Source organism: Canis lupus, chromosome 23 (genome assembly GCF_048164855.1).
Source record: "Canis lupus baileyi chromosome 23, mCanLup2.hap1, whole genome shotgun sequence".
Lineage (NCBI taxonomy): Eukaryota > Metazoa > Chordata > Mammalia > Carnivora > Canidae > Canis > Canis lupus.
The window spans coordinates 12,683,448-12,697,670 of NC_132860.1; the positions used below are offsets into that span (position 1 = coordinate 12,683,448).

Genomic DNA, 14,223 nt, shown 5'->3' on the forward strand with positions numbered 1-14,223 from the left:
TTCTGTCAAACCACCTAATCACAAAACCGCCGGAGTCAAATCCAGAAAGTCTGCTGATTAAAATTCCTCGTTACAGCAATAAACACCTGACCCCGAGCCTCAGCAGGTGGCTGGGAGTGACATCAGCCCTCCTGACTCTGGACCTAAGTGATCTTCCAGAAACACCTCCCGAAACCATGGGGTTTCCTGGGCCTCCATCGTGGCTGTTCCAACACCACCAGAGACTGGCTGGGCAGGCCTGGGCTATTTTTTTTCTTTTTTCTTTCTTTCTTTCTTTCTTTCTTTCTTTCTTTCTTTCTTTCTTTTCTTTCTTTCTTTCTTTCTTTCTTTCTTTCTTTCTTTCTTCTTCTTTTTTTTTTTTTTTTTTGATAAAAGCGCAGCCAGGTTGAAGCCCAAGGAGCAACCTGTGACAGCAGTGTGCAAACCCTTTGGAGAGGAATGAAAGTAAGGAGTGGTCCCTACCCAGAGTCCGAGGACACCAGAGATGTCCCAGCAGAACACCTCCATGAAGACCCGATCCCTCCTCCCCACCTTGTCCTTCCGAAGTCACTGGTTGTGCGGCCAACAGGCCCACATTCCCTTACAGTACAGGGTACTTACTCAGAAAACACTAACACCTACTGCGTGTGGGCGCACCTATGCACATACCCACGTGCCACAAACGTACCTAGATGGCCGCATAGGGTTACCAGGCCACACAGAGACACACAGACACACGCCTTCCACAAACATTGGCACATATATGAATATGCACAAATACACATGCAAACATAGCAGTGTGATACGCGCACATATATAGGCGTACAGACGCATGCGTATTACATTCGAGTCTTGTTGCGGGTGACAAAAGTCCAACTCACACTGGCTTTAGTTAAAAGAGGAATCTATTGCTTAAAGAATCACGGAGTAGAACCTCAAAGCTGGGTGCAGAGCAAGGATGTGGCTGGGCCTCAAGAAGAGCTAAACCCAGGACCACGGACTTCATCAAGCTCATCACCCACTGCGGTCTCTGTTCTTCTGGACTCTATCTCCCTCTGTGCCAATTTCTCACGAAAAGCATGTGTGGAGCCAAATGTGGGAAATAAGACTTTTATCCACTTATGGGAAGCAGGTAGCACATGCCCTGACCCCTGGCCATGGATACAGTAGATGGAAATTGCTACAAGTGTTTTCTGGTTCTATGACCAAAAGTCCAAGGGATGTGACGATTGCCTCCCATGCCCATTTGGTTTAGTTAGCATATGATAGGGTAGGCTGCATCCTAACCCCTGAGATGGCCAAAGTTGACTCCCAGAAGGATTTGCTCTTACTTGTGCCATATATTCGTGGACTGACTATGGCTCTCTCTCCACGGTATCTCCTTTCTGGGACTCGGGATGATAAAATAGCCTTTATCTGAATGTCACATGGCTGAGGGAAGGAGGGAAAGAGATGGCAAGTCATGCAAAGGTTCTCAGAACTTCTGTCCTACTGTGGTATGTGTCACCCAGGCTCTCATTCCATTGGCCAAAGGAGGTCATTCTTCCATTCCTGACACCAGTGTGGGGAGGAGACAGTGAAAGTTTTGAGCAGCGATGCAACCTACCGCACCATCTCCTGACCACCTGTGTGACCGGGTGAGTAGAACTGACTCATCCCTTGACACACTGAATTGAGCCAGGAGGCAGGACCGGATCGCGCTCCAGTGGTGGCTCCAGCAGTAACGCTCTGAATCAGTTGTCCCAAGTGGGTATGGCTGGGCAGAAAAGACCATTGTGTTACAGAGATAGCTGGGATGAACCACGAGCAGACGTGTGCCCAGCCCAACAGAACCACATGGTGTACCCAAGGGCACACACCGACTGACTCCCACGCACAGACACGGGCACACATATGCAGACATGTGAAGACTCGTGACCCTGTGGCGGTACCTGTGTGTGCGCACACAAGTACATGCACCATGCTCATGTTGGGGTCCGGCCTGCCCTCATTTGCATGCCCCCCTCAGGCCCACAGGCACACTGGCTCAGCAGGGAGAGGCTGCTTCTGTAGGACGGATCAAAGGCATCTGCTCGGGCTGCATATTTAAGGAGTCCCTGCTGCTCGCTGGTAGCTCTCAAGCTGAGCCCCCTGCCTAGCCAAAGCCCCACTCTGGGAAATGCCTCCCCCCACCAACCCCACCCCAGGGGAAAGGCCTGGAATCTAATCACTTACTTCCTCAAGCCATTTAGGAAGGACCCAGAAACAAGTCCTGGGCAGCATGGAAGAGCCCCTGGGTCCCCAGCTCCAGAGGCCAGGGCTAGGGTTGGGGCTAGGGGGCGGAGTAGAGGGGCCCTCCTGGGACAGCCAGGCTCAGTCCCAGGGAAGGAAGGACTGGCACTGCCCCTTCACCCAGGGCTCGTATTTCCTCTTGAGGATCACTCTTGCTGCCCAGACTTGATGTCAGGTTTCAGTCTTTGTGAAAAAGTCCCAGACAGGGAGCTGAACCCCAGGTCACAGTCCTGGCTTTGCCACAAACTCATTTGGACCAGTCACTTTGCCCTTGGCCCTCAGTTTCCTAGAGAAGTAGAAATTTAGAGCTACTAGAAACCATCCAATCTAGGAATGGCAAACACCTGGCACACCTGCTGTCGCCCAACCCCCTCTACGCCAAGGGAGGCGTCCCTGGCCTGCCACAGCACCACAGTAGCCAAGGCCAAATGCAGCCTCGGAATACTTTTGCACAAAATACTCTTTGTTGAGTTACTAATTCATCAAAGTAGACTCACAAGAGGAAATCTATCACCAGCCCTGATCTAACCCTAGGACTTCTCTAAATTGATGAAGAAAATGAGAGGAAAAACACTTCTCCTAATCTCCCTGAAGAGAACAGGAGGTCGAAACAGGGGAAGCCACAGCCCTGGCCTCCCCTTCCCCACCCCTGTTTTTATCCAAAAAAACACAAGCTGGTTTCATCTTGTTTGCAACTTCGGATCAATTGGCAAGAGTTGAACAAAACGCCGTGTTGAGAAGACTCCTCACGATCGTGCCCGGGCTCAGTAGGAAAGGGTATCATGATCAATCACCAACATCTGCCACCAGCACAGGTGTGCGGAGCCGGCCCCAGGCCTCATTCTAGCCGTGTTTACACTGAGGGTGAATGATGCACTTTGCCACACATGCAGGATGATAATCCCCACCCGCCTGTGAAAGGAATCCGTGGGACACCTAGGTGGCTCAGTCGGTTAAGCGTTGGACTCTTGATTTCAGCTCAGATCATGATCCCAGGGTTGTAGGCTCGAGCCCCCACGTGGAGCTCTGCGCTGGGTGTGGAGCCTGCAAAGACTCTCTCTTTCCCTCTGCCCCTCTCTCTCTCTCCGAATATATGCACTTGTGCGACCTCTCTCTCCTTCTCTAAAACAAAAAGAAAAAAGAAAAGGCCACTGCTCTGTAATAAGTAATGCAAAACAAACAAACAAAAAAAAGTAATGCAAAACAAACAGAGTTTTGCATTTGGGTGGGGAATGGGTAATGTAGGTGATGGAAAAAAAAGCCAAGGAGGAGATGAAGTCTTGGGTCAGCAGGCAGCCAGCATTCTCTTATTGCCCTGGGGATCCTGCAAAGATCTGTTTCTATTGCTGATTCAGTTTGCCCATGAGAAAAAAAAAATGGACATAGTATCCATACTGTCGGGTTCCTTTATGCAATAATAATACTGAAACCTTCACACAATAATAATAATAACAATAATAATAATTTATTGAGCATCTCCTATGCATCAGGTACTATGCTTGGGTCCTTACCCAAAGTGTGTTCAATTCTCTCAACATCGCTGCAAGCTAGGGTGTGTACTCACACTTTACAGATAAAGAAATGGACACTTAGAGAGTCGATGTGACTTGCCCAGTATCATTCAGGTAGCAGAATGGTAGGATCTGAGCCTATATCTGGACACCAAAGCCTTTCTTCTTCGTATTAGATATATTTTGAATCAAAATAAAAGAAAACATGAGCTCTATGAGTAAGAATTCCACATAGCTTTGAGATGGGAGCATAACAAATGGGAGAGTGGTACCCACATCCTGATAGCATTTTTCCCATCCCTCCCTTCTCAAATTGTGTGTCTACTTTTTTCTCAAATTTAAGGCTCATGCATGGGTACCACTCAAATTTCTAGGTTTTGGTAAACATGCTATGAAAATTTTATTTAAACTGCTAAATGCTGTTTATTAAGACTTTCATTCTCTCTTTTTTTTTTTTTTTACCACAAAAGCATTAAGCCGCCAATGAAAAAAATACAAATAAACATACAGGAAAAAAATAAGAAATACTCCCAATTTCCTAAATGCCCTCCCCCCAAAATAGACATTGTTAATACTTCAGGATATAGGCAGAGATATATTCCAAGACCCCTGGTAGATGCTGAAAACCACAGATAGTACCAGACCCTATACAATGACATTTCTCCTATATATATATATATACATACATACTTATGCCAAAGTTTGATTTATAAATTATGCACAGAGATTCATAACAATAAGTAATAATAAAATAGAAAAATTATAACAACGTACTGTAACAAGTTGTATGAATGTGGTCACTCTTTCAAAATCGCTTATTCTGTACTCACCCTTCTTCTTGCGATGACATGGGATGATAGAGGCCTGCGTGATTGAGGTGAAGTGAGGTGAATGACGTAGACATTGTGATGTAGTGTTAGGTGACTATGATGTTCTGACTGTATGTCAGAAGGAGGATCCTCTGCTTCCAGACCAAGATTGACCACAGGTAACTGAAACTGTGGAAAGCAAGATCACAGATAAGGGGGGGTTGGCTGTATAACCTTGCAGAATTTTTCCGTATATACTTTGTTTACATGGTGTATTTATACCGCAATACGATCTATTTTTATTATCTACCTTTTCCTTCATGATCCCTCATTTTGTCACCTACTGCATTACTTATTTTTTTGAGAAAGAGAGAAGTGAGCAGTGGGGGGGAGGGGGAGAGAATGTCAAGCAGTCTCCCTGCTGAGTGCAGAGCCTGCTGCAGGGCTCAGTCTCAGCATCCTGACATCATGACCTGAGCTGAAATCAAAAGTCGGATGCTTAACCCACTGAGCACCCCCAATCTACGACATCACTTTAACTGACTGGTGAACAGTGCAGTATGTGGACATTTTACTTAACCAATAACTATTATTGGACATTTAGGTTCTTTTCAATTAAATGTTATCATCGTAAAAAATATTATAACTAAATCTTTGCACATCTTCATGGTAGGTAATTCCTAGAATTTGAGGGTCAAATATATGAATACTTTGAGGATATTGTTACATAATCCAAATTGCCCTCGAGAAAAATTTCTATCAATGTACCAATTCTACAGCTTCTCCAGATCTTGGCCAATACTGGACATTTTAGTTTGAAATTTGACTGCTTCTTAACACTTGTGAACATGAAGACAGAGGGATGCACTTTGGAGGGGATCCCATGGGGCACCCCATGGGACACAGGCGTTGACTTTGAAAATGGACATGTTGATTTATTTAAGTGGACATGTGTTAGCATCACTTGAAAAGAAGGCACCAATATACCAGATCATGTGAGGACACTTCACCATGCAAGAGTACTGCATAGACCCAGATATTACATACTGTGGAGTGCTGCCTCCCAAGCCAGAGAGCAAGGAAGGGGACCTAAACCATGTCTGTCTCTGCAACCTACCAAAGCCTCATGTGGAGCCCTTGCACACAGGTGATATCTCCGAATCTACTGTCTTCATTTCTGTCAGGTATGAGATCATTGTTGGTTGAAGCATCCAGCCTGAGGTTCCCCTAGAAAAACTAGGAAGGAGATGAGTTGGCTTCAGGAAGCAAGCATAGAGTTTGCATTTAGGAGTTATGAGTTCACATCCTGGGTTCCCTGTTTATTTTGGGCAAATTCCTCAATGTCTCTAAATCTATTCTGGGGAAAAAAAAGGGGGACATGACTACGACTCCACAAGGCTAGGTTAATTAATTAATAAGGTAATACAAGCGAGGAAGCCTTGCAAATGGCAAACATTGTACTCATGTTTCTTGGACTCTCATCAAACTCTGAGGGTTGCTTTATAGATGTCCCTCACTAGGGCAAAAATGCAAATTCAGAAATAATTGCTTCAAACTTTTATCCTCCTTCTAAAGATCCCAATAGGGCAGCACCGATGGCTCAGTGGTTTAGCGCCACCTTCAGCCCAGGACGTGATCCTGGAGTCCCAGGATTGAGTCTCCCGTCTGGCTCCCTGCATGGGGCCTGCTTCTCCCTCTGCCTGTGTCTCTCTCTGTCTCTCTCTGTCTCTCTCTCTCTGTCTCTCATGAGTAAATAAAATCTTAAAAAAAAAATAAAGATCCCAATAAATCAGGGTTAAGGTGTAGGCAAACTAAGTTGAAATCCTAGCTTTACCACTCTTTAGCTCTGTGATTTTGGGAAAGTAACCTAAATATTCTGAATCTCAAGTCTCCTTGACTATAACATGAGGATCATAACAGTGCCAACTTCACAATGGAAATCATGTACCTTGTGTGAGGCCCAAAGGAGATAATATATACATAAGTGACCCAGGCTGGATGTACAGCAGGAACTCAAGAAATACCTCGTTTTCTCCAACGACAATAAGTAGAACCTTCCTACCAATCAACCTCAGCCCCCTGTCATTTTTCTTGTGTTACATATCACCCCAAACTTTCTGGCTTAAAATAGCAGCCATGCATTTAGCTCAAAGCTCTATGGGTCAGCACTTGGACTGGGATCTGCTGGCTAATTCTTCTAGGCCTCTGCTGGGCTCATCCATGTGGCTGTAGTCAGCGAGCAGTGAATGGCCTCACTCGCATGTCTGGCAATTGGCTGTGCATCAGCAGGGGTAAAGAATATCACGGGGCCATGGGTCTCATCTTCCAGCAGGCTATTCGGGGCTCATGCACATGATGGCAAGTGTATGTTTCCAGAAGTAGCAAGAGGGAACGTCACTGTGCATAAGATTACTTATGCCTCTGTGGCCAAAGCCAATGGTCAATCCCGGGCTCAAAGTGTGGAGAAATAGGCCTTGTTTCTGTTAGGAGGAGCTCCAATGTCCTGTTGCATGGGGGTGTACATACTGGGGTGGGAAGAATCCATGACCATTTTTGCTATTTACCCCAGAGACAAGTGCTTCTTCCGTGGCTGTCTATACCCTATGACCCAGCTGCTCACACAGAAAGTCAATCTCCTCCATGAATGTCAGGAAAGTCTTCCATAACTTTGCCAGCATTCCCACAAATCAGTGCCACGATGGTGCCATGATCTCCAGCCTAGAAGCCTGCAAGCAGGAGACAGAGACAAAAGAACAAATGCTTAAATTATCTGATGAATGTCAGATACATTAAACTAATTTATGTAATAATGTAAGCACAGTGATGGGAAGGTAATATGAGAGACATAAATTATACATTATTATTGTCAGTTCTAGCACTTATCTTAGTAGCGTGTCAAAATACATCCTGATACGTTAGCATTTATAGAAATGAACAAGTGCTTGTGCTCAGGGATCTGGCAGTGAGAAGCTGGGTGTCATTTGCATGTATGCACCCACCCAGCCATCATTGTCTTTCCCTGGAATGATAAGGTAATGAGACGAGGGTGCCCAGGGTTCTTAACTTCCCTAGAGAGAGCCTGGGGCTCAGATCCCCCCTGGCATGTGTTCCGGGGTATGGTTGGAGTGGGAGGCATGAGAGGGCACGGCCTTGGGTCAGACTGACAACTTACCAGCTCTTTGATCCAAGTCATTTCACCTCCCCAAACCAGTGTTCACATCTGTGAAATGGGAATGATAAACCTACCCTCAAAAGATGGCCATAAGGATAAAATGATATCACCTTGTTTTTCTTCTCACTGAGGTACCTTCTGGTGCAATAAGAGATGTAGCTGAAGCAATCTTAGACATCGGGAGTCTGGAGGAAAACCATCCTGCCCATGGGAAGCACAGTCAATGACTGCCTGACCATGGTTTTGTCTATTTTCCTTCTCTCCACAAGATACTATCTGATGTCCCCCGTTTCCTGTTGTGTTATGGCCAAACTATAATTCACATGCGCTGAGTACAACACCAGAGTGTAACACTGATAGCAACCTCCTAGGGCTGGCAAGTTCTTCAGAGAAATGTGGGTTAGCCTTGGACACAACCAGGGCCTGGGCTCTGAGGCTGATGAGACTCAGGGTCTGAGAGACTCAGAAGTGTCCAGACACTAAAGGAACCGGTAAGTAGGACAACTCCTACTGGGACACACGGCCCCGGGGAGGGGAATCCAGTATAGAGGGTCAGGGGGGTGGGCAACCATCCTCAGGAGGGATGACCTAAGGATGATAGCCCATCCCAAGGGAGTCCAGGGTGGGTCCCAGCTAAGCCAAAGCCAAGCTCTGAGTGTAGACAACCCCAGGGGAGGGGAACTGAAAGGAGGGGCAGATAGACGCTTAGCAGAGAGCCCAGGCAGAGCACCATGTACAGGCCCCAGAAGCTTATCACGTCTAGCAAGTAGAGGTAAACCAAAGCCGTTTCAGTCGTGCCTGCCCAGTGTACCCTCTGGTTGGATGCACAAGCAGGCTGAATCGACACAAGGACCCTGAGCCCAGACATGAGAAGTTGGAGATGCAGAATCCAGAGGTGGGGGAGCAGCGATGGCCCTGGGGCTGGAATTTGGGGATTGATCTCTTTTCCCTTCTCCTTTCTTAAGAGCCCCCTGGCCGGGGTCTAGTGTTCTTCCCATGGTTCACACCCAGGCAAGTCCAGGTTCCCATCTCCGCTTCTCTATTCTGAACGGCAGCCAAAAGGCCTGGCCACTTAGTCCATTTCCCTTGTGGATCGGCCGCCTCCCCAGGGCGGGGACTAGAGTAGGGCCGGCGGGGGGCCCGGAGCACGACCTATAAGGAGGTGCTCCCTCTCTGGTGTGTGCAGGTGGAGGCCCTTCGGTGTTGCACCCTGCTTTCTTCCCTTGCCTCCCCCAAGTCCTGGCCCTGAAACTCCACCCACCCCCAGGCCTGTGTGAGCAGTTCTGGGGTGGCAGCAAGGAGCAGACCTGGAAGGCAATTCTCCGTGCTGCAGCATGCTCTACCCTAACAGGCCACACTGGGAAGGGGAGAGCCACTCGGATCCCTACCCAGACAGGAACACCTTACCTAGGTCCCTTATGGTCCCTAGGGTAATAAGCAGAGATATTTATGCATAAATCCAGGCTGTTCCTCCCCTGTCCCAAGGGCCTCCATGTCAACCCCATCACCCATGGAATAACAGCCAACAGCCTTAACTTGGTGGTCAAGGTCACTGTCCCAGCTTTTAGCACACTCTTTTGCGACCACTTACAGTATGACTGGACTGGATATTGAGCATCTCCAGGGAAAACATTACCTTCCTTCCCAGTGCCTGGCTCAACTCATCCGATGAGTTACTGAGCACCTGTCCTGTGCGGGTGCTGCGCCAGGTGCTGGGTAGACCACAGAAACCGCCACGGACCAAGGCCCTACTTTCATGGCACTTGTATCCCATTTGGGAGATACAAACAGAATACAAATGAAATATATAATACCAAAAAAAAAAAAGAGAAAGAAATATATAACACATGTACATGTGCCAAGAAAGCAGAGCCTGGCAAAGAGACAGTGCGACAGAGGGAGGGATGCCGTCTTAAGTATAACACTCTTACTGACAGAAGACAGACTTCCTTTGGTTGAATGGATTCTGCTTGCTGCCGCCAGTCCGACCCATGACTTTCAACTACAGCAGGTGTCAGCAAACCACATCCCCAGGCCAAGGACGTCCCCCACCCCCGAACCATCTCCTGTTTTTATAAATAAAGTTTTATTGGGACAGAGCAACTCCTATTTGTTCACCTACCATCTGTGACTGTTTCCACACGACAATGGGAGGGCGAGCATTGTGACATAGACCATATGTCTCCTACAGAAAACGTGTGCTGACCTCCGAATTAGAGAATCACACGATATAATGCGTGGTCAACTGCAGCCTGCTGTGTGAACAGACCCTAAATGCTATGGTAAAGGCTCTCTGGGTCATTCCCTTCCTCTGCAGTAGGGACAGGGCTTTCCTCCACTCCACCGTCCTAGGCACCGTGTCGGTAAGTGATCACAGATCCCTCACTTCCCGAGGGGGCACGAAGGTGGAGGTGGAAGTGCCCACCATCCCCGGCTGGTGGGGAGGCCAAGCCTCTTTTCATCTGATCTACAACCCCCCTGACACCCAACCAGCAATATCATTTTCCCCATCTCCCTGCAAAGCCAAGCAACTTTGCCCACCCATTTGCCATTCGACAAAGTCTTTTAAACAGATGACTTTTAATAAGTTAATCCATTCATTGTCTGGAGCTCTGAAAACTGACATAAAAGCACAATGACGCCTAATTAAACTTGTTCTGTGAAAACTAATTTGTCAAACCCAGAAGCACAGTTCATAGATAAATGCTAATATTTGAAAGTCAAATTAAAGTTGAAAAGGTTTGTAATAACAGTTAATTAACTCTTGTTTTGTTTTCCTTCACTGCAAACTGGAACCAACTGCATTGCGGGCGCCTCTTTAACATTTTGGACCACAAAGATAAAATTCAAAGCTTTGAGATACGCCTTTGATGTTGGTATTCTCTGCAGATTCGATATTATTTTAAGTCTCTTTGTTTAAAAATTCATTTTTATTATCCCTGCATGAAATGCATGGCAATTCCCCAAATAACGAGCCATCAGTGCAATTAACATCGTCGATCGACACCAGCGTCCTGATAATTAATACAGACGCGCTGCCTCCCCAGCGAGAACTGTGAGGGCTTGATTTTTCAGAGCAACTGTTCATTTACAGACTCAGCTTCAACCTAATGAAAATGGATTGTGAAACTTTAATGAACAAGACTTTGCTGTCATAATAATAAAGACTTTGAAACAACGCGGAGGCCTCCATAGCAAGCGTCTGGCGCTGTGCTTGTTGCTACGGTACATCAAACCAATTAAGCCGTATGATGAATATTTACACCGAGGTTTTTTTCAACTCTATGACATAAGATAAACTCGTAAAAGTGAGCATTAATTCTGCATCAACAGTTTCTGACATTACATCGCAGCAAAGATGCATCCACCCAGCCAAAAGGCTGTGTCTGCCCACCTCTGTTTTGTCTTAATAAATGTCAACAAAGGATTAGAACGTTCTGAAAATCCAATTTGCATGCGCAGGTTGTGAGTAAAAGTGCAAAGAAAATATCTTCCTTGAGGTGTGTGTGTGTGTGTGCGTGTGTGTGTTTTGCTGGTGGGTATGATAGTACCCAGGTGGGCCTGTTCTCTATGTTTGCATCTCTGTGCCTGGGGGAGTGTGTGTCTACCTTATGCGCATGGATCTGGGGTGGCGGGGGAGTCGGGATAACCGTGCATAAACTCATTCCTCTGTGCATAGATCATATTTGCGTACACAATTTTATCTTTAAGAATGTACATGTGGGAATGATTTTGTGGGCTTGTTTGGGTTTATATGACTATTCCATGATTTTAATTGAGCATCTATTATACTGGGTAATGTGAAGTTACAGTGGTCATAAAATCTCTAAAAGCATCTCTACTCAAGGGACTATGGTCTGAGGTGCGGGGTGGGGGGCACTCTCTATACATCAATTACTATCCAATCACAGCAAAGCATGTTAAGTGCTAAGATGGGGAAAGGAAAGAATATTTTGGGTGTGTAAAGCAGAGGCACAGAACATAAATGAAGGGCAATTAGGAAAGACTTTTCGGAAGAAGGGGAGCTTCAACTGGACTTGAAGATGAGGAGGAGTTAACCAGGCAAAGAAAGGGAGCCAGAGGAAGAAGCTGTACCTGAATGCCTTTGTGCGCATGTATGTACCGCGTGCATGGCAGTTGGATTTTGTCTGGGGTCTGTGTGCATGCGCTTGTGTGTGTGCTTTGAGAAACACATGTGTGCATGTCCTTCTGTATGCCCAGGCCTCCGTGTCTGAGAATCATAGCACTCCGTGGCAGGAAATATCTCAAAACCAGACACCACTCCTCTCGATTGTAAATGAGGCAACCAGAGAGCAGAGGGCCATGACTTTGGAAGGCTTAGGGCAGGAACTCGGTTTAAAGAACTGTTACCGACATTTCTACTCTAACCCAAGTCTGCAAATCAAGCTTTCACATACCCATGACTGCCAGAGGTTCATATTTACAGAGGCACAGAACTTCCCAGAGGCTAATGGAAGACGGATTTACCCTCTGATTTTACGCACAAGCTCAGTAGCTTAGGAATTTTCAGGTCAGGGGTTTCCAAAAAACCTTATCCTAGAAGGAAGAGTATCAGCCATATGTAAGTCAACCAAGTTCAGTCACTTCTGAACCTAGCTGTGTTTCAGCGATACATAATCATGCACATGTGTATGGACACAAAAGCACACCTCCTGACACTAGTATGGTTAAAATACAGAGTCAAGAAGTTAGCGTTGCTCCACGGCTGCCTCTGTGCTTCTCAGACAAGCTGCATCAGAGCAGTGTAAGGTTCCACAGTTTGTTTTCCAGTTGGACAATAGGTCATTACTTACACTCTGTGGGTCCAGAGCACATCCAGGTACAAGGAAGAAAGTAATCAAGATGGGAACTGGCCAAATGAGCTGTCACAAACCCATGTATTTTATCCATGGGGAGCCCTCTGGCATGTGGAAACACATTTTACTCACAAAATTCTTGGATGTTGTTTATCCCAAGCTACAGAAGGCGAGAGGCGGTCAATTAAAATTGTAGAGAAAACTACTATTCAGAGATGCATCAACAGGAATGATGAGGTAGAAATTTGTTCTGGTTCCATTTATCATGGTGGCAAACAGTCCTACCTATCTTCCCAGGAGTATGTCTGAGTACTGGTTGATACTCACCTAATGATGATCCCGAGTTCCTAGGACAAGGTTAAATCATAGACTAAAGAAAGACACTGCTAAAGAAAGACACTAAGATCTGTAGCTAAATATTTTTTTTTTTTAGATTTGAATACTTAAAGGGTTGGCTCTTAGCTATCCAGAAAGTTCAACTAAAGAAAGACACTAAGATCCGTAGCTAAATAATTTTTTTAAAGATTTGAATACTTAAAGAGTTAGCTCTAGGCTATCCAGAAAGCTCAACTATCCAGGTTCAGATTCCCTAGCATATACTGAGTGCCAACGAGGCGTTGGGCTAGATATTTCCACTAGCTGATCTCATAGAGTCCTTATCAGAATCCTAAGCAGAATTTACTGTCCTCGTTTTAGAGATGAGGAATTGAAGCAGAGAGAATGGGGTTGTAAAGGGCAGGGTCGCTTCTTTTGGTTCTCACTTTTTCTACTTCCAAATATGTCTTCCGGAACAAGAAATTGCCCCAGGGCTCCAGAAACATGAGGTCTTACAACAGATGCTTACAACGTCCCCATACATCAATCAGCAGGCAATGTCATCACTATTCGGAAGGCCCTCTTCTCTTGGCATTACCCAAATCCTCTGTCAGCATCATAGTCCCAGCTTGGCATCCTTTTCAGGAGCAGCAGAAATAGAGACTTCTTGAAGAAAGCTATTAGTTTACTTGGACTGATGCATGAGAGGACGCAGACCCACTTGACACACCAAAAGGGCTTGGGGAAAGGAAAGTGACGTTTATGCTTTCCCCCTGTGCTCTCTCATTTAGTCTGCACCACCTCCTTGTAAACATGTACATCCATAATGTGCATATTACAGAATTCACTATGCTGTGCCAGGCACCACACAGGCATTATCTCTACTCTTTATGATGCAGCAAGTGGGTAACAAGACCCCAAGAAATCTGAGATGCAGAGAGGTCTAGAAAGTTGCCCAAAGTTAGAAAACATGAGTGTAGTGTTGAGATTTGAATGTAGGATGTCTGCCTCAAAGTCCAGTATTGTTTCCCTTGTTCTGCTCCCTCTGATAATAAATCCCTGGGCCCAAAGGGGTTAGCACATCTGCAAAGGTCCTTCCAGTTTGGGGTTCATGATATAGAAAAAAGGGTTGATTGCCTTTTATCAGGACTATGGGGGGCGGGCAGTTCAGCTCCCTTAGACTGGAGCCTCCTGAATCTTACAGAGTGTAGAGAGAAGACCTAGTTCTGTGCTTCCTGAAGGCAAAAGGGCTCATCATCCAGCCTGGAGACTTAGGAGAGAGATTCCCAGAGATCTGTGGACCTCAAGAATCATCTTGTCCAATCTCTTCGCAGTATCTCAAGGGCCGG

At 46.1% G+C, this 14,223-nt stretch overlaps 1 long non-coding RNA gene across 2 annotated transcripts in view; it reads right to left on the reverse strand.

The window, feature by feature from the left end:
* Nucleotides 1-13,652, reverse strand: part of LOC140615396 (uncharacterized) — a 39,580-nt gene extending 25,928 nt beyond the window's left edge. For both annotated transcript variants that reach the window (XR_012016063.1, XR_012016062.1), the window contains exons 1-4: nucleotides 13,321-13,652; nucleotides 7,135-7,296; nucleotides 5,688-5,806; nucleotides 4,592-4,759 (exon numbers count right to left, since the gene is read on the reverse strand). This is a non-coding gene — a long non-coding RNA (uncharacterized lncRNA). The remainder of the gene's footprint in view (nucleotides 1-4,591; nucleotides 4,760-5,687; nucleotides 5,807-7,134; nucleotides 7,297-13,320) is intronic.
* Between the last annotated feature and the right edge of the window lie 571 nt (nucleotides 13,653-14,223).